The 18,941-nt window shown below is 51.8% G+C and overlaps 2 non-coding genes across 2 annotated transcripts; one reads left to right on the forward strand and one right to left on the reverse strand.

Annotated features, from left to right (window-relative positions):
• Positions 1 to 2,304: 2,304 nt before the first annotated feature.
• On the reverse strand, positions 2,305 to 2,376 carry Trnaw-cca (transfer RNA tryptophan (anticodon CCA)). The gene has a single exon. It is a non-coding gene; the product is annotated as a tRNA-Trp (tRNA).
• A 118-nt stretch (positions 2,377 to 2,494) lies between these two features.
• Positions 2,495 to 2,566, forward strand: Trnaa-cgc (transfer RNA alanine (anticodon CGC)). Its single transcript has one exon. It is a non-coding gene; the product is annotated as a tRNA-Ala (tRNA).
• Positions 2,567 to 18,941: the final 16,375 nt, after the last annotated feature.

The raw sequence follows: 18,941 nt of genomic DNA on the forward strand, positions 1-18,941 counted from the left end.
TAAAATTTCGGTAAACCCCGGGAAATTAAATTCACTGACCATTACCTCCTGCAAGAGAGCAATATCGGTATCCGAATTATACAAGAAATCTTTCAAAGCCGCCAATTTTGGTGGACTCCTAATCCTGTTAATATTCAAAGTCATTATATTGTAAGTCTGTGACATTCTCTGTAAACGTCGTTCCATTTAAGAAGATAAAACAAGTGGACACACCAACATAAAAACCAGTGTAACGTTCAACAAAATCGTCCTGTTATTATCTGTGGACAAATTAGGCTTTTCAATTTAGCGCAGCGATCCAGGGTGCCCTGCAAGGAGACTTTCGTCAACGGTTATGCTATCAATGATCATTGGCAGCGTGTCAACTGCCGTCGTTGCTTGTGGTACACAGTCATCTTCCTTCTCCGTCGCCCAATCCAACCTAGGGGAAGACCGATCCGTGCTACATCCACGAGATGGCCGTCTGGGTGGACCATCATTGGGAGCCGCCAAGCCTTCTGTACACTCTATCCCTCCTCCAGACCTGTGTGTTACAGGGTTTCTACCATCTGCCCTATCTGGACTATACGTTGAACCATCTGAAATATCCTTATTTTCCTCTGGTCCATCATTGCTTTGGTCATTGTCCATCTTCGTAATCTGACGCAACTTTTCCCTGGTTTTTGGGACCTCGTGCGCCGCCGCCGGATGGGCAAGCCGCCTCTTCTTGTTTTTTCGCGATCTAGGAGATGAAGAGACCATATCTTGCCCGTCATCCGGTGGGGAGTGAGGCAGAGTAGCTCCGACAGTGGCTGAGGATTCCAACTCCTGGAGCACCGTCGCATCAGTTCGACGCTGGGGAGTATCAGTCGAAACCTCTGGGTTAACTGGCACTTCGTTTTGTAGCCGGGGTAAAGCAGGTTCACCCTGGTCAGATACCGTGGAATCGTAAAGGGGAACTGCTTGAGAGACATTGTCGGCACTCGTCGCTTGGATGACACTTGTCGCAACGGGAGGGGACGGTGGAGCGCTGACAGCCGCTGCCGCATACGAGAGCGGTATATTTACAACGCCAGGTGAACGCGTGACGCTATCTCCGGGTGGCAACTGCACGATCCGACGTCGCGAACACTCGGCGCGAATGTGCTCCGTCGAGTTACATATAGAACAAGTTCGCGGCTGTCCATCATAAATAACTAAAGCACGATACCCGGATACACTGATGAAGGACGGGATGTGCTTCATCAAATCAATTCGAACCTGCCTCACGCCGTTCAGTAAAGGCAACGGATAGTCATTTCCCCACTTTTCTTCGTGAGTAGAAAGGACACGTCCATATGCACGTTAAACCTCGCTCACATGATCACAAGGGATTTCGAAAGGAAGTTCAAATATCCGCACCGTACGCAAACCAAGTCCACCAAAAGAGGCGTGAACTTCGGTAACACTCCCATCAGAACGTGTAAATCTCATAACACCACCACTTTCTTCAACGATACGACTACAGAGATCAGAATCCTTCAATTTAACAAATCCGACTGTTGCTAGGTGCGACAAATGTATTCCAGTAATAGCATCGGAAGGAATCTTGACTTGTTCAATCACAAAATATTGAAATTCTAGGGCAGACGGTTTAACACATCCACGTTCAAAAGTAAACTTACGAGTATCTCGTCTAGAAATCAAAGCCATCTTCAAACTGGCACCAGTACACAAACATCAACACGAGCACCCAGACAGCACAAAACGAAGGTATTGATAACTGAACGAAAAATCAACTAATAACAAGATAAACAACTCAATATGGCGTCACAAGCAGCAGCAAACTTGCCTTGTCTCACTATGATGCTGCACGGGCGCTGAAGACCTTGCTGTCGTGCGCCCACAAACACCTCTTCTACTACTCCCTCTCAAACTTGCCTTGCCCTGAGCAGCGACGGAGCACAGCGTAAACACGTCCGCTCTCCACGACGGTTCAAGCCGGAATTGCGACTGAGCTATACCCCCTTTCACGATCTTTCTATTCCCATAACTTAAGGAAAAATATTATACTCTGCCTGGCTAAAGACGTCTAACCGAGCAAAATATTGCGTAATCATTATCTCTCAGTTATATATTAGCGTTAAACGATATAAATATCAAAAATACTAGACACTTCGCGCCTGGAGAAAGTGCGAGTCGGCGCCTTCACCTTAATGTCAGAATGCGAAAATTGCGCTAGTAGCTTTTTTCAAGCAAGTTCTGTTCGTCCGTTCTCTGTAATCGTTTGGTATCTAATTAAACTGACATACTCGCCTATGGCTTTCGTAAACGAAAATTTCATTGTGACCCCGACGTGATTTGAACACGCAACCTTCTGATCTGGAGTCAGACGCGCTACCGTTGCGCCACGGAGTCGGCGCTGCTTAGGTCTTGTCATGAATACGTTCCTCCAACACTTGCTGTACCGTTCAAACCTAAGAAATAATGACAGTAGGATCCACGAGACACTCGTCCCAGATGTACTTGCTCTGGCGGGGGTGTAACTCAGTGGTAGAGTGTCTGCTTCGCATGCAGAAAGTCCTGGGTTCAAATCCCAGCTCCTCCAATTTTTGTTTCTCCGTGCAGCAGTACATAAAAACTTTTGCCTGTCACCATATTCTATAAAATTCAGTGTACAAGATTCTTCCCCCAAGCAAGTGTCATTAGCATATGGTGCTAAGTTGTAAGATAGACCCAGAAGTCTTCTTTACTCTTTTCTTCTTTTGTAAATAAGTAATGTACAGTAGCGGCTTTTAACCAGTTTAGTGCGTTCCTTCTCGTCAGTGGGTACGGGGTATCGTCCGGCGTCAGAAAGGCAGCAGGTGTTATATATCTGGGTGATGTTCTACTGATGAGTGCTAACTTGTTCGTGATATATTCCCATATATCTTTTACGTTGTCGCACACAAACCTGTGTTCATCAGTATCTATTAAATTACACGTTGTGCACAAAGGTGATTCGGCGAGGTGTATGTTATGTAGGTTGGAGTTAGTGGCCAATTTTCTGTTAACTGCGAAATACCAAGTGGCTTTCATTGTTGACGGCAAGTACGGACAATGGATGTTCTCCCAGATTACCTTCCAGTCGTAAAAGTTGTATTTTTCTTCGATGTTATTTTTCTTCTTATCTTTCAGGAGTTCCTGGTACACGTGTTTCACTGTCTTCATTTCTTGTTCGGAGATCCTTGTTTGTACATAACTGTACTCCAGTAAAAACCATTTGAAGTGGTAAAGGCCGTTTGGAATATGTTGCGCCGTGATAGGTGGACTGAGGTCGGCCGGAGCTATCTCAGTAAGCAGGTGAGCAGCGAGACTATCAGCTGAGTGTTTCCATTGGTGGAAAGTTTTTGATATGTATAAAGCTTGCGCCTTCTTTCCAACATCGACAAGATTGAAGCCACCATTTTTTGTGGCAAGCGTTAAGGTGTCAAACTGAACTTTAAAAATGTGGTGATGGCTGACAAACTGTCCTAATGCTGACATAATTCGTTTTGCAGTGAGTGCAGACATTGGTAAAACTTGAGCGATATAATTGAGTTTCGTGGTGAGGTATACATTTGCGACAGTTACTTTCTGAATTTCATTTAGTTTTCGTACACTGTCTTCCCGTATGCTGGCACGAATAGTCCGTAGAAGCTTTCTATAGTTGGTTGCAATGGTGTGCCGAATGTTACTCTGAAATTCAGTTCCAAGACACTTGAAGACCTTCAGCTGACGTAGTTGTCTGTGAGGGTGCGATCCTAGGCCGCGGCCAATATTGAATATTCCAGACTTTGTCCAGTTTAGTTGTGCATCTGACGCTTGCTCATATTGCCTGACTAGCTGTAGTGCGGTCTCCACTTCAGTTCTATTTAGTACAAGGAAACCGACATCGTCGGCATACGCCTTGCACACTACTCGGGATCCATGTATGACGATGCCCTGTAAACTTCGCGTCAGGGTAGCTAACAAAGGCTCAATGGCAATCGCAAAAAGCGCCATGGACATTGGGCAGCCCTGCCTGACGGAACTGGCGATCTCTATTGCTCGGGTAGGCTGGCCATTGATGATGACTCTGGATAAATTAGTCGCTACCATCTGTTGTATAATTGCGACGAACCCAGGTGGAAAACCCATCGCATACATGGTACGAAAGAGATACTGGTGGTTGACCCTATCAAAGGCTTTGTCGAAGTCCAAGGACATGATGGCACATTTCAGCTTACAGACTTCCGCAATAGAGATTAAATCACGGTAGTCGCACAAAGTCTGTTGAATTTTCCGATCCTTGCCCACGCTGGTCTGGTAAGGGCCAATGATACTGGTCATTGTAGATTTAAGCCTTTGGGCCAAAAGTCTCGCAAAGATTTTATAGTCGCTGTTGAGCAGCGTAATCGGTCTTAGATTTTTTACGTTTGCACTGCCTGAGTTTTTTTTAATTAGAACGATTATGCCTTCACAGAAGCTGGTGGGGATCACGTTGTTGTGGACTAGAAGTTCGCTACAGATGCAAGTGATCTTCGCCTTTATGGTGTTTCAGAATTTTTGATAGAATTCGGCGGGAATTCCGTCAGGTCCCGGGGATTTATTCTTAGCACTTTCCCAGAGTACATATTCCACGTCTTCTTCAGTTGCCACGTCTATTAGCTTTTCCGCGTCCACGAGACTGACTCTGTTGCGCAAATTATTCAAAAGAGCATCCTGCGCTTGCACGTTAACTTCTATATTTAACATCAAGGTGGTGAAGTAGTTTAGCACCGCCGCTTTAATCTCGTTGTGCGTAGTCAGCGTTGCGCCATCCTCAGCAATTAACTCCGTCAGTATTTTACGGGACCCTTTCTTACTTTCTTGGATCATATGGTAGACTGAGGTGAGTTCCTGGTGTACAGTACTCTGGACCCGCGACCTGACTTTGTGGCCTTCCAGCTGCGTACTCCTTAGGGTTAGGAGTTTGGCCTGGATTTTCTTAATTTGTTGACAATTCTCGACAGCCGAAGTGCCGAGCATATACAGTTCCCGCAGACGCCCCCAGGGGCTCAGCATTCATTTGCTGGGTACGGGCTTGGCGACCCCGGGGTTCCTGAGCTGGGGACTGGTAAGCGCCACCTGTCCCCCATCACCGTAAGCTCTGAGTACACTTCAGCGACCACCGTGCGGCGCGGCGGTGGAATGTTGTGTGTCTCAGGGAATGGGGATCTTGGCTTGGCCGCCCGGATCGCGAGGATGGAACAAACCTCTATAAAAAACCCCTCAATCTTCCGGTGTGCTCCGCGCCTATGAGATGCATGGCTGTTGAGGTGGAACAGTCGCAAGCGGGCAACCTCTGGGGCACCTGCCGCACCCCAGTTGTATAGGGCTTACTCAGGCATGCGGGGCTCTGTCTGAGCGGACCTTTAGTTCCCTAGCTGCTCGTGGGATCGAGATGGAACCCTCGAACTTTTCTTTTCCTCCCAGCGGAAAGGGTGGGCCGCTGGTAGGTTCTAACACCCACTCTAACAAGAGGGCTCGTGTAGCCAGTCCTCCTGATTCTGGTACTAGTAACAGAACGCATTCTGCTTCTCAGAATGTGTTTCTCATAATTAAAAGAAAAGATGGGAGTTTTGACAAAGTTTCGCCATTTTATATACAGAAGGGCTTAGAGGGTATTGCTGGCACGTTAAAGTCTGTAAAGCGCCTGCGCAATGGCACCTTGCTGGTTGAAACATCTAGCTTCCAGCAAGTCCAGAACCTTCAGAAGGCACACTTTCTTGGGGAGTTTGCGATAGAGACGGACTTTCACAACACCTTGAACTACAGCAAGGGTGTTGTGACTTGCAGAGATCTCGTCGACATTCCCCAAGACGAACTGAAGTCTGAATGGTCCCGGGACAGAATTGTGGACGTGCAACACGTTATGAAACGGGTGGATGGTGCTCTCATAAAAACTGACTCATTTATTCTTACATTTAACAGCACCAAATTGCCAGAGCATGTGAAGGCAGGATTCCTACGTCTCAGTGTACGGCCTTATTACCCCAACCCCATGCGGTGTTTTAAATGCCAACACTTTGGCCACACTACTCTCGGCTGTAAAGGGGAAGCCACTTGTGGGAAATGTGGTAAAGCCGCTCATGAGGGAGTTGATTGCTCCTCTCCTCCCAAGTGTGTGAACTGCTCTGGGGATCACCCTGTGTGGAGTAGGGAATGCAGAGTTTTCCTTGAGGAACGGAAGATCCAGGAACTTAAAACCACTAAACGCATCCCGTATGGTGAGGCAAAGAAAATCTACAAGTCCATGCAGCCGCCCACGTTCGCTGCCTCCTTTTCTTCCGTTCTGAAACAGCCTATCTTGAAAACCGATGCCGCTACCCAAACGGAGGTTGCTACTGTCAGCACTAGCACCTGCGTTTGTCAGTGTACATGTGCTGCTGCCATTCCTGTGAAGCCTGCTGCTCCCTCCCGGCCTTCTGACCAGGCTGTGGTAGCTGACATCAAGGAACTTCCTGCCCCTTCCCGGGTCCAGTCTTGTGTACTGCCTAGTGCTGGTACACCCCCTACTGCTTCTGAGGTTTTGGCTCCAATGCCACCTCAGGCCAGAAAATCGAAGCCAAAGACAAAGGTGAAGACTCGCCCACTAAAGGAGACTGAAGTTCTACAGTCTGCTGATGTGGATGTCATTCTCTCTGACGTCTCTCTCGACTCCTCTTCTGAGGCGATGGAGGTAGATGTCAGACTGGGGCAATCGTCTCGCCCCAAAACTGAGCCTCCACCTGTTGTGGGCTCTCCTCCCCGACAGAAAGTGCGACTGAAGGTACTCCCGCCCTGATAGATGGCTCCCATTATTCAGTGGAACATGAATGGATTCCGGGCACATGTGGAGGAACTTCACCTCCTAGCACAGCAACGCCCCCTGTGCTTGTGTTTACAGGAAACACATCTCAAACAATCTGATGCTCCTGTACTCAGGGGCTATAGGTTGTATCGCAAAGATGACCTGACTGGAGACAGGGCCAAAGGCGGAGTCGCCGTGTTTGTCGATAATGACCACCACTCCTCTGCTCTCCCCCTGGATACTGACCTGCAAGCAGTTGCAGTTGCAATTTATTCCGGTCGGAGGCTTACCGTTTGCTCCCTTTATTTACCCCCTCTGGCTGCAGTGTACTTAGAGGCTCTCACAAACCTTATCGACCAACTCCCCCGCCCATTTCTCCTCCTGGGAGACTTCAATGCTCATCATGTCCTGTGGGGCTCCACTTCTCTTTGCGCTCGAGGTCGAATTTTGGAGGGCCTCCTAACATCTCAAGTGTTGTGCATCCTCAACACAGGTACTCCGACTCATTTCTCTAGTGCTACGGGGTCGTTCTCAGCCATTGACCTATCTTTCTGCTCTCCAACCCTCACTGACTCCGTTCACTGGGAGGTCATTGACGACCTACATTCCAGCGATCACTTCCCTATCCGCATTCATCTCCTGGATGGTGTATTGCTGGAGCAGCGGCCACCATCGTGGATGATTGGCAGGGCTAACTGGCCACTGTTCACTCGGTTGGCTGTCTTTGACCGCCACACCAGCGTACAGGAATGGGTGGATCACATCACGCTTGTGATCCACCATGCTGCTGACCTGTCCATACCACAGTCTTCTGGCACTCTTAAGCGGCGCCTTGTGCCTTGGTGGACAGAAGAGTGCCGTTCAGCCATCCGTGACAGGCGTGCGGCTCTTCGCCGATTTAAATGCCGCCCGACAACGGTCAATCTTACCGCCTTTCGTATCGCGAGAGCCAGGGCACGCCGTGTCATTAAAGAGAGCAAGAAAAGGTCATGGCAGGAGTTTCTGGACTCCATCAACCGTTCCACTTGTTCCACAAAGGTATGGGAAGCCATCCGGAGGATTTCCGGTAAACGCAGCCGTTTACCAATAGCTGCAGTCCTGAACCAGGGATGCCTCCAAACGACACCCAGCGCCATCGCTCAGTCGCTGGCAGAGCATTTTGCACAAAGTACTGCCACTGCAACCCAGGATCCAGCGTTTCGTCGCTACCGTGCGACTGTCGAAAGAGCGAATTTGAACTTTCGGTCGAACGGTTCTGAGGCCTACAACTCCCCTTTCTCCATGTGGGAACTTGAGTCGGCTCTTACTGAGACTTCTGACACTGCACCAGGTTCCGACCGCATCCGGTACTCCATGCTTAGACATCTTCCAGCGGCGTCAAAGGAAATCCTCCTTGAATGTTTTAATCTCATATGGCACACGGGAGTGTTCCCAACCTCGTGGAGGGAGGCAATCCTCATCCCTCTCCTCAAACCAGGAAAGGACCGCACATGTCCCAGTAGTTATCGTAGTATCGCCTTGACAAGCTGTGTCGGAAAGACCCTGGAACGGATGGTTAACCGTCGTCTGGTCTGGCTGCTAGAGACCAGACAGCTCCTTAGCCGCTTTCAGTGTGGATTCCGAAAATTTCGATCCACAGTCGACAACCTGACCCTCCTCGAGGCGGCTATTCAGCAGGCTTTCCTCCGTCAGCATCACTGTATCGGTATCTTCTTTGATATCAGTAAGGCATATGATACTACTTGGAGACACTGTATTCTTGCACAACTGCATCAATGGGGCTTTCGTGGCCGCCTCCCTATTTTCATTCGGTCTTTCCTGTCTCAGCGGTTTTTTCGGACCCGCGTTGGTAACACACTGTCTGATCGCTTTGAGCAAGAGAACGGTGTCCCCCAGGGCAGTGTTTTAAGCGTTACCCTCTTTGCCATAGCAATCAACAGTATAACGTCTACAGTGCGGAGTCCAGTACAGTGCTCCTTGTTTGTGGACGACTTTGCTGTTTTCTGTTCCTCCTCTAGTGTTGCATCCGCGAGTCGTCAATTGCAACTAACGGTGCGGCGGTTAGAGGAGTGGGCTGCAAAGACGGGTTTTAGGTTTTCTGCCGATAAGTGTGTTTGTGTTCATTTTAATCGTTCTCGTCGTCTTTCTACGTTGCCTGCCTTGCATATGGGGGATACTGTCCTACAGTTTGGAGACACAGTGCGGTTTCTAGGCCTAATTTTTGACTCCAGGTTGTCATGGTTGCCACACCTACGTGACTTGAAAGCCAGAACGCTGAAGGCACTGAACATCCTCAAGTGCCTCAGCCACAGGTCTTGGGGAGCGGACAGGGCGCGTCTCCTTCAGTTTTATCGAGCTTTCGTGCGCTCACGGCTGGACTATGGCTGCACAGTATATGGGTCAGCGAGGCCGTCTTATTTGCGGATCCTTGACGCCGTTCACCATGCTGGGATTCGACTGGCTACGGGTGCTTATCGGACCAGTCCCGTACCCAGCCTCTGTGCTGAGGCTGGCGAACCGCCACTTACCATCCGGCGGCAGCTCCTGCTGGTGCGCCAAGCTTGTAAGTTTCTTGCAGCTCCCAGCTCCCCTGCTCACCATCTTGTTGCCCATCCACCTCTGGATCGCCTTTTTTCCCGCCGTCCCCGGGCTACGTTGCCGTTTGGGATCAGAGTGCACCGTGTGCTTGAGTCCCTCGGTGTGGAGTCTGTACAACCCCAAATCCTGGGTTTTAACCGCCTGCCACCCTGGTTACTGAAGAGGCCACGTGTGATTTTAGATTTATTGCAGTACAAGAGAGATTGCACTCCTGCCACCGTTTTTAATGCAGCATTTTCTGCTATTTTATCTGAGCACCACGACTATGTAGCTGTTTTTACGGATGGGTCGAAACAAGGGGATTCCGTGGGTTGCTCAGTTGTTTTTCCGGATCGTGTCCTCAAGGTTCGCCTGCCTCAGACTTTTACTGTCTTTGATGCAGAATTGTCTGCGATCTTGCGGGCACTGGAGCCGATGAGACTTTCTTCCTCTCTTAAATTTCTTGTCTGTTCCGATTCACTCAGTGCCCTTCAATCCTTGCACCGTTTGTATCCGGCGGATAAAGTAGTCCAGACCATCCAGGATGCCCTCCTCCGACTACAGCGACTAGGGAAGGTTGTAGCTTTCTGCTGGGTTCCGGGGCATGTCGGCATTGCTGGGAATGAACGGGCAGATCTCGCAGCCAAGGAGGCGTGTCTTGATCCACACGTATCTCAGTGTGCTATCCCGTTGCACGCACTCACCTCGCTGTTGAGCTCCAGAGTCATGTGTCGGTGGGAGGATGAGTGGCTGGAAGTGACTGACAATAAGCTCCGTCTCGTCAAGCCCACAACGCGTGTGTGGTGTACTTCCTTTCAGCCCCATCGACGGGACGAGGTTCTCCTCACTCGGCTTCGAATAGGCCACAGCCCTATGACGCATGGCTTCCTGCTCCGGCGAGAAGACCCTCCATTGTGTGGTGCTTGCGGCGTCCAGGTCACTGTGAGCCACATTTTACTGGATTGTGTTTTATTTTCTGACCAGCGGGCCTCGGCTGATTTGCCAGCGGACCTGCCAACTCTTTTAGGCAACACTCGGACGAATGTGGTTAAAGTTTTACAGTTCTGTGCCTTGTCAAATGTTTTTACAAAGATTTTAGGGAGCGGATTTTAATTTTCTCACTGTGTGACAAGCTCGCCCATCTTTTCTGTAAGTGGCCAGCCAATGACACATTCCTGTGTCATTCTTGTTGCTCTGTTTTCCCTTCCCTTCGGTTATACTTTCTTATGTAGTACTTTCCCTCCTTTCCTGTTTTCTTTGCATGTGTTTTTCAGTTTTATTAGGTCTCTCCACATTCGTTCCTTTTAATGTGTGTCAGGGCGCTGATGACCTCGATGTTGAGCGCCCATAAACCCCAACACACACACACACACACACAGTTCCCGCAGACAATGAACATAGAAATTGATCGTCCTTTGAAGCCAAAAGCTCTTTTCCCGTGCGTAGTTCATGAAACACCACCTAATTTTAGGTTTGGCGCACCTGAGCCACCAATCAATGGCCGAATTATAAGCCCCCAGGGGCTCAGCATTCATTTGCTGGGTACGGGCTTGGCGACCCCGGGGTTCCTGAGCTGGGGACTGGTAAGCGCCACCTGTCCCCCGTCACCGTAAGCTCTGAGTACACTTCAGCGACCACCGTGCGGCGTGGCGGTGGAATGTTGTGTGTCTCAGGGAATGGGGATCTTGGCTTGGGAGCCCGGATCGCGAGGATGGAACAAACCTCTATAAAAAACCCCTCAATCTTCCGGTGGCTCCGCGCCTATGAGATGCATGGCTGTTGAGGTGGAACAGTCGCAAGCGGGCAACCTCTGGGGCACCTGCCACACCCCAGTTGTATCGGGCTTTCTCAGGCATGCGGGGCTCTGTCTGAGCGGACCTTTAGTTTCCTAGCTGCTCGTGGGATCGAGATGGAACCCTCGAACTTTACTTTTTCTCCCAGCGGAAAGGGTGGGCCGCTGGTAGGTTCTAACACCCAATCTAACAAGAGGGCTCGTGTAGCCAGTCCTCCTGATTCAGGTACTAGTAACAGAACGCATTCTGCTTCTCAGAATGTGTTTCTCATAATTAAAAGAAAAGATGGGAGTTTTGAAAAAGTTTCGCCATTTTATATACAGAAGGGCTTAGAGGGTATTGCTGGCACGTTAAAGTCTGTAAAGCGCCTGCGCAATGGCACCTTGCTGGTTGAAACATCTAGCTTCCAGCAAGTCCAGAACCTTCAGAAGGCACACTTTCTTGGGGAGTTTGCGATAGAGACTGACTATCACAACACCTTGTACTACAGCAAGGGTGTTGTGACTTGCAGAGATCTCGTCGACATTCCCCAAGACGAACTGAAGTCTGAATGGTCCCGGGACGGAATTGTGGACGTGCAACACGTTATGAAACGGGTGGATGGTGCTCTCATAAAAACTGACTCCTTTATTCTTACATTTAACAGCACCAAATTGCCAGAGCATGTGAAGGCAGGTTTCCTACGTCTCAGTGTACGGCCTTATTACCCCAACCCCATGCGGTGTTTTAAATGCCAACACTTTGGCCACACTACTCTCGGCTGTAAAGGGGCAGCCACTTGTGGGAAATGTGGTAAAGCCGCTCATGAGGGAGTTGATTGCTCCTCTCCTCCCAAGTGTGTGAACTGCTCTGGGGATCACCCTGTGTGGAGTAGGGAATGCAGAGTTTTCCTTGAGGAACGGAAGATCCAGGAACTTAAAACCACTAAACGCATCCCGTATGGTGAGGCAAAGAAAATCTACAAGTCCATGCAGCCGCCCACGTTCGCTGCCTCCTTTTCTTCCGTTCTGAAACAGCCTGTCTTGAAAACCGATGCCGCTACCCAAACGGAGGTTGCTACTGTCAGCACTAGCACCTGCGTTTGTCAGTGTACATGTGCTGCTGCCATTCCTGTGAAGCCTGCTGCTCCCTCCCGGCCTTCTGACCAGGCTGTGGTAGCTGACATCATGGAACTTCCTGCCCCTTCCCGGGTCCAGTCTTGTGTACTGCCTAGTGCTGGTACACCCCCTACTGCTTCTGAGGTTTTGGCTCCACTGCCACCTCAGGCCAGAAAATCGAAGCCAAAGACAAAGGTGAAGACTCGCCCACTAAAGGAGACTGAAGTTCTACAGTCTGCTGATGTGGATGTCCTTGTCTCTGACGTCTCTCTCGACTCCTCTTCTGAGGCGATGGAGGTAGATGTCAGACTGGGGCAATCGTCTCGCCCCAAAACTGAGCCTCCACCTGTTGTGGGCTCTCCTCCCCGACAGAAAGTGCGACTGAAGGTACTCCCGCCCTGATAGATGGCTCCCATTATTCAGTGGAACATGAATGGATTCCGGGCACATGTGGAGGAACTGCACCTCCTAGCACAGCAACGCCCCCTGTGCTTGTGTGTACAGGAAACACATCTCAAACAATCTGATGCTCCTGTACTCAGGGGCTATAGGTTGTATCGCAAAGATGACCTGACTGGAGACAGGGCCAAAGGCGGAGTCGCCATGTTTGTCGATAATGACCACCACTCCTCTGCTCTCCCCCTGGATACTGACCTGCAAGCAGTTGCAGTTGCAACTTATTCTGGTCGGAGGCTTACCGTTTGCTCCCTTTATTTACCCCCTCTGGATGCAGTGAACTTAGAGGCTCTCACAAACCTTATCGACCAATTCCCCCGCCCATTTCTCCTCCTGGGAGACTTCAATGCCCATCATGTCCTGTGGGGCTCCACTTCTCTTTGCGCTCGAGGTCGAATTTTGGAGGGCCTCCTAACATCTCAAGTGTTGTGCATCCTCAACACAGGTACTCCGACTCCTTTCTCTAGTGCTACAGGGTCATTCTCAGCCATTGATCTATCTTTCTGCTCTCCAACCCTCACTGACTCCGTTCACTGGGAGGTCATTGACGACCTACATTCCAGCGATCACTTCCCTATCCGCATTCATCTCCTGGATGGTGTATTGCTGGAGCAGCGGCCACCATCGTGGATGATTGGCAGGGCTAACTGGCCACTGTTCACTCGGTTGGCTGTCTTTGACCGCCACACCAGCGTACAGGAATGGGTGGATCACATCACGCTTGTGATCCACCATGCTGCTGACCTGTCCATACCACAGTCTTCTGGCACTCTTAAGCGGCGCCTTGTGCCTTGGTGGACAGAAGGGTGCCGTTCAGCCATCCGTGACAGGCGTGCGGCTCTTCGCCGATTTAAATGCCGCCCAACAACGGTCAATCTTACCGCCTTTCGTATCGCGAGAGCCAGGGCACGCCGTGTCATTAAAGAGAGCAAGAAAAGGTCATGGCAGGAGTTTCTGGACTCCATCAACCGTTCCACTTGTTCCACAAAGGTATGGGAAGCCATCCGGAGGATTTCCGGTAAACGCAGCCGTTTACCAATAGCTGCAGTCCTGAACCAGGGATGCCTCCAAACGACACCCAGCGCCATAGCTCAGTCGCTGGCAGAGCATTTTGCGCAAAGTACTGCCACTGCAACCCAGGATCCAGCGTTTCGTCGCTACCGTGCGACTGTCGAAAGAGCGAATTTGAACTTTCAGTCGAACGGTTCGAGGCCTACAACTCCCCATTCTCCATGTGGGAACTTGAGTCGGCTCTTACTGAGACTTCTGACACTGCACCAGGTTACGACCGCATCTAGAATCGGCCCGCGGTATTCCTGCCTGTCGTAAGAGGCGACTAAAAGGAGTCTCAAACGTTTCGGCCTTATGTGATGGTCCCCTCTCGGGTTTGACCTCCATCTATCCAAATTATTCCGAAGAGCGAGCCAATTGGGGAAGGGCACCTTACATGGTGCATTGTATCCTTCGTGCAATTAGACCTATTGCCGTCTTTCTCGTCGTTGCGATGGTGTCCCGCTCGTTTTCGATCTCATGGGCGATTACCACGCTGCACTCTGCAGTGTTTCTTTTAACTGTGACGACGACCTTGGCCATTTTTGCACCTAAGATCCAGCACGGTAGCCAGTCCGTTGTGGTGGGGTCGCCATGTACCCTCTTGGTTGTAGCCCCCTGACAACACAGGGATCGCTCTACTGATGCCTGCGCCGTTCACTCCCCACGTATGCCAAGGAGTAGATGCCCATCTCCCTGGGGCATCGGGACTCCCGGCAATGGCCATCCTGCCAGGTGGCCTTTGCTGTGGCTGGGTGGCGCCCGTGGGGAGGGCCCTTGGTCGGAGTAGGTGGCATCAGGGCGGATGACCCGCAATGAAGCGTGGTACATCATCTGTCGCAGGCGGCCAGCCGCCAGCAGTCTCTAAGCGTTCTCGGGCTCAATTTAATGCTGAAAAGTACAATCCGAAAACGTTCCCCTCTCTGGCCACGCCGTGGGAGGAACGTAAATCTCAGGATGGCAGTAGCACTTATTCGCCCCGATTCTTAGTTTGTACGAGAGCTGATGGGGAGTCTTTTCTCTCAACAAAGCCTCAGTTCTTCGTCGAGCATTTAGAGGACAAGTTTGGGGAGGTGGAGGGCTTGTCAAAAATGCGCTCTGGATCGGTCCTGATCCAAACGGCATCCTCTGCCCAGTCACGACGGTTACTTGCTTGTGATAAGTTGGGGGATGTTGCTGTTACGATCACACCGCATAAGAGTTTAAATATGGTCCAGGGAGTTATTTACCATAAGGACCTTCTTTTGCAGTCTGATGACGAGCTGCGCGCCAACTTAGAGCGCAGAGGTGTACATTTCGTCCGGCGCGTTCATCGGGGTCCGAAGGAAAATCAGATAGCTACCGGTGCCTTCATCTTGGCCTTCGAGGGTGATACGTTACCGGAAAAGGTCAAGGTGATGGTCTACCGATGTGACGTCAGGCCCTATATTCCTCCCCCGATGCGGTGCTTCAAGTGCTGGAAGTTTGGCCATATGTCTTCCCGCTGCACTTCCAGCCTCACATGTCGAGATTGCGGACGCCCGTCTCATCCCGATACTCCATGTGCCCCGCCTCCCATCTGTGTCAACTGCGGGGAGCACCATTCACCTTGCTCGCCAGACTGCAGAATCTTCCAGAAAGAACGCAAAATCATGGAATATAAGACCCTGGACCGACTGACTTATACTGAAGCCAAGCGGAAATTCGACCGATTACATCCCGTGCGAATGACGTCATCCTACGCCGCCGCTACGACACCTGTGCCCGCCCCATCAGTTTCCCGGCTTCCAGCCAGCTCGATGACCAGTAAGACTCCTCCTGCCCCCTTGCCAGTGGGGGGCTCTACCCACCGGGTTGCTCCTGCGCCACCTACCTCAGGGGCAACACCATCCCCCCCATCAGGGACGTCCGTCCCTGCTTCTAAGCCGGAGAAGTGTCCAACTTCTTCGGCTTCTCACGCTCGCAAGGGGTCCCTCGGGTCCCTCCCTTCCCAGGTTTCCACCAGTGGGAAGGCTGACGACCGCCAGTGGCGTAAGTGCCCGCAATCAGCTGGTCGACGGGCTTCACGATCCTCCTCAGTCCCGGAGACTGAATCGGTGAAGCCCTCCCAGCCAGTTAAACCCAAGGAGCAGCGTGAGAAATCAAAGAAGAAGAGCTCTAAGCCCAAGGAACTCGCGGTGGCAGCCACCCCACCGCCACCTTACAGCTCTGCGTCTGAGGACGAGGTGGAGATCCTGGCGTCCGCTGAGGACCTAGAACTCGCCGGTCCCTCAGACGCCATGGATAACACTAGCACGGGTGCTCAATCGGAGGCAGCAGGAGACCCAGCGGCGTAATCTGCCTTCCCCGTCCTGTCACGCCTTCTCAGCCATGGACAATACCATCCTCCAGTGGAACTGCAGCGGTTTCTTCCACCATTTAGCTGAGCTCCGCCAACTTCTCAGCCTTCGCCCTTTCTTCTGCATTGCTCTCCAGGAAACTTGGTTTCCGGCGATGCGAACCCCCGCCCTCCGTGGCTATCGGGGTTATTACAAGAACCGAGCAGCTTATGAAAGGGTGTCTGGTGGAGTCTGCATTTATGTCCTTCACACTCTGCACAGCGAATCTGTCCCTCTCCAGACGCCTTTAGAGGCTGTCGCTGTACGCGTGTGGACGCCACAGGCTGTTACCGTCTGCAGTCTTTACATTCCACCGGATGGTGATGTCTCGCAGCATGTCCTGGCTGCACTGGTCGCCCAATTGCCGCCACCTTTCTTGCTATTGGGCGACTTCAACGCTCATAACCCTCTGTGGGGTGGGTCAGTGGCAACAGGTCGAGGCGCCATCATTGAGCATTTATTGTCGCAGCTCGATCTCTCGCTGTTAAATGATGGTGCCTTCACACACTTCAGTGTGGCGCATGGCACCTACTCCGCCATTGACCTTTCAATCTGTAGCCATAGCCTCTTACCGTCTGTCCAATGGAGTGTGCATGACGACCTGTGTGGTAGTGACCATTTTCCGATCTTTTTGTCACTACCACAGCGCCACTCTTCTGGGCGCCCTAGCAGATGGGCTATGAATAAGGCTGACTGGGACTTGTTCTCCTCCATTGCCGCTTTTGAGCCTCTCTCTACCGATGACATTGATGCGGTGGTTCAATCGGTCACCACCGGCATCGTTACTGCCGCCGAATCTGCCATTCCCCATTCCTGTGGGTCCTCTCGGCGGAAGGCTGTGCCTTGGTGGTCGCCTGAGATCGCTGAAGCGATTAAAGATCGCCGGCGGGCGCTCCAGCGTCACAAGCGACACCCCTCCCTCGACCACCTTATCGCCTTCAAACGGCTGCGTGCGCGGGCCCGCCTCCTTATCCGCCAAGGCAAGAAGGAGTGCTGGGAGCGGTATGTGTCCACCATTGGCCTCCATGTCACTCCCTCGCAGGTCTGGGCCAAGATTCGACGCGTCTACGGCTATCGGCCACCTGCCAGCGTCCCTGCGCTCTCACTGAATGGAGCAGTTTGTACTGACTCCGACGTCATTGCCAATCGCTTAGCAGAGTATTTTGCTCTGAGTTCCGCTTCTGCGAATTACCCCCAGGCCTTCCGCTCCATTAAAGAGCGGATGGAACGTCGGAGCCTTTCGTTTCGCACCAACCACCCAGAATCTTACAATGCTCCATTTAGTGAGTGGGAATTTCGCAGTGCCCTCGCTGCTTGCCCTGATACAGCTCCTGGGCCAGATGGCATCCACTGTCAGATGCTGAAACACCTTTCAGTGGACTGCCAGCGGCGCCTTCTCGATCTTTACAACCGTCTTTGGGTCGAGGGGGAGTTTCCGTCGCAGTGGCGGGAAGGCATTGTCATCCCCGTTTTGAAGCCTGGAAAGAACCCTCTGGAGGTGGACAGCTACCGTCCCATTAGCCTCACCAGCGTTCTTTGCAAGTTGCTTGAACGGATGGTGAGCCGGCGCTTGCATTGGGTACTGGAGTCTCGGGGCCTTCTGGCTCCATCTCAGGGTGGGTTCCGTAAAGGCCGCTCCGCCGCCGACAATCTGGTGAGCCTGGAGTCGGCCATCCGTACTGCCTTTTCCCGCCGTCAGCACCTGGTCGCTGTCTTTTTCGACATGCGGAAGGCGTACGATACGACATGGCGTCATCACATTCTTTCTACGCTTCATGGATGGGGTCTTCGGGGTCCTCTGCCGATTTTTATCCGCAATTTTCTGTCGTGTCGTACCTTCCGCGTGCAAGTCGCGGCCTCGTATAGTTCCTCCCACGCCCAGGAGAACGGTGTGCCACAGGGCTCTGTTTTAAGTGTCTGTCTGTTTTTAATAGCCATTAACGGGCTTGCTGCGGCCGTGGGACATTCTGTCTCCGCTTCCCTGTATGCTGACGACTTCTGCCTTTATTACAGCTCTACTGGCATTGCAGCTGTTGAACGTCAGCTACAGGGCGCTATCCGTAAGGCGCAGTCTTGGGCTGTAGCGCATGGCTTTCAGTTTTCGGCAGCCAAGACCTGCGTTATGCATTTCTGCCGGCGCCGAACAGTCCATCCTGAGCCGCGGCTTTATCTTGCCGACGAACTCCTTGCTGTGGTGGAGACCCACAGGTTTTTGGGGGTGGTTTTCGATGCCCGGTTGACTTGGCTGCCTCATATCCGGCAGCTTAAACAGACGTGTTGGCGGCATCTAAACGCTCTGAGATGCTTGAGCCACACCCGCTGGGGCGCCGACCGCTCTACACTGTTGCGGCTCTACCAGGCGTTAATCCAGTCCCGTCTGGATTATGGGAGCCTGGCTTATGGCTCAGCATCCCCATCTGCGTTACGGGTGCTGGACCCGATTCTCCACAGCGGGATACGCCTTGCCACTGGTGCTTTCCGCACCAGCCCTGTGGACAGCGTACTAGTGGAGGCAGGTGTACCTCCACTGCGGTTCCGACGCCAACGTTTGCTGGCCGCTTATGCTGCCCATGTTCTAAGCTCGCCCGGGCATCCAAACTATCGCCTCCTGTTCCCGCGGTCTGTCGCCCGTATGCCAGAACGTCGGCCGCGGTCTGGTTGTACAATAGCGGTCCGCGTCAAAGAGCTTCTCTCTGGGCTCCAGGGTTTCACTGTTCCACATCCTTTCCGGGCTACTTTGCATACACCCCCATGGTGTGTTCGTCGCCCTAGCCTTCGGCTCGACTTGGCACAGGGCCCTAAGGACTCAGTCCCTCCTGAG

This window comes from Schistocerca serialis, chromosome 4 (genome assembly GCF_023864345.2).
Source record: "Schistocerca serialis cubense isolate TAMUIC-IGC-003099 chromosome 4, iqSchSeri2.2, whole genome shotgun sequence".
Lineage (NCBI taxonomy): Eukaryota > Metazoa > Arthropoda > Insecta > Orthoptera > Acrididae > Schistocerca > Schistocerca serialis.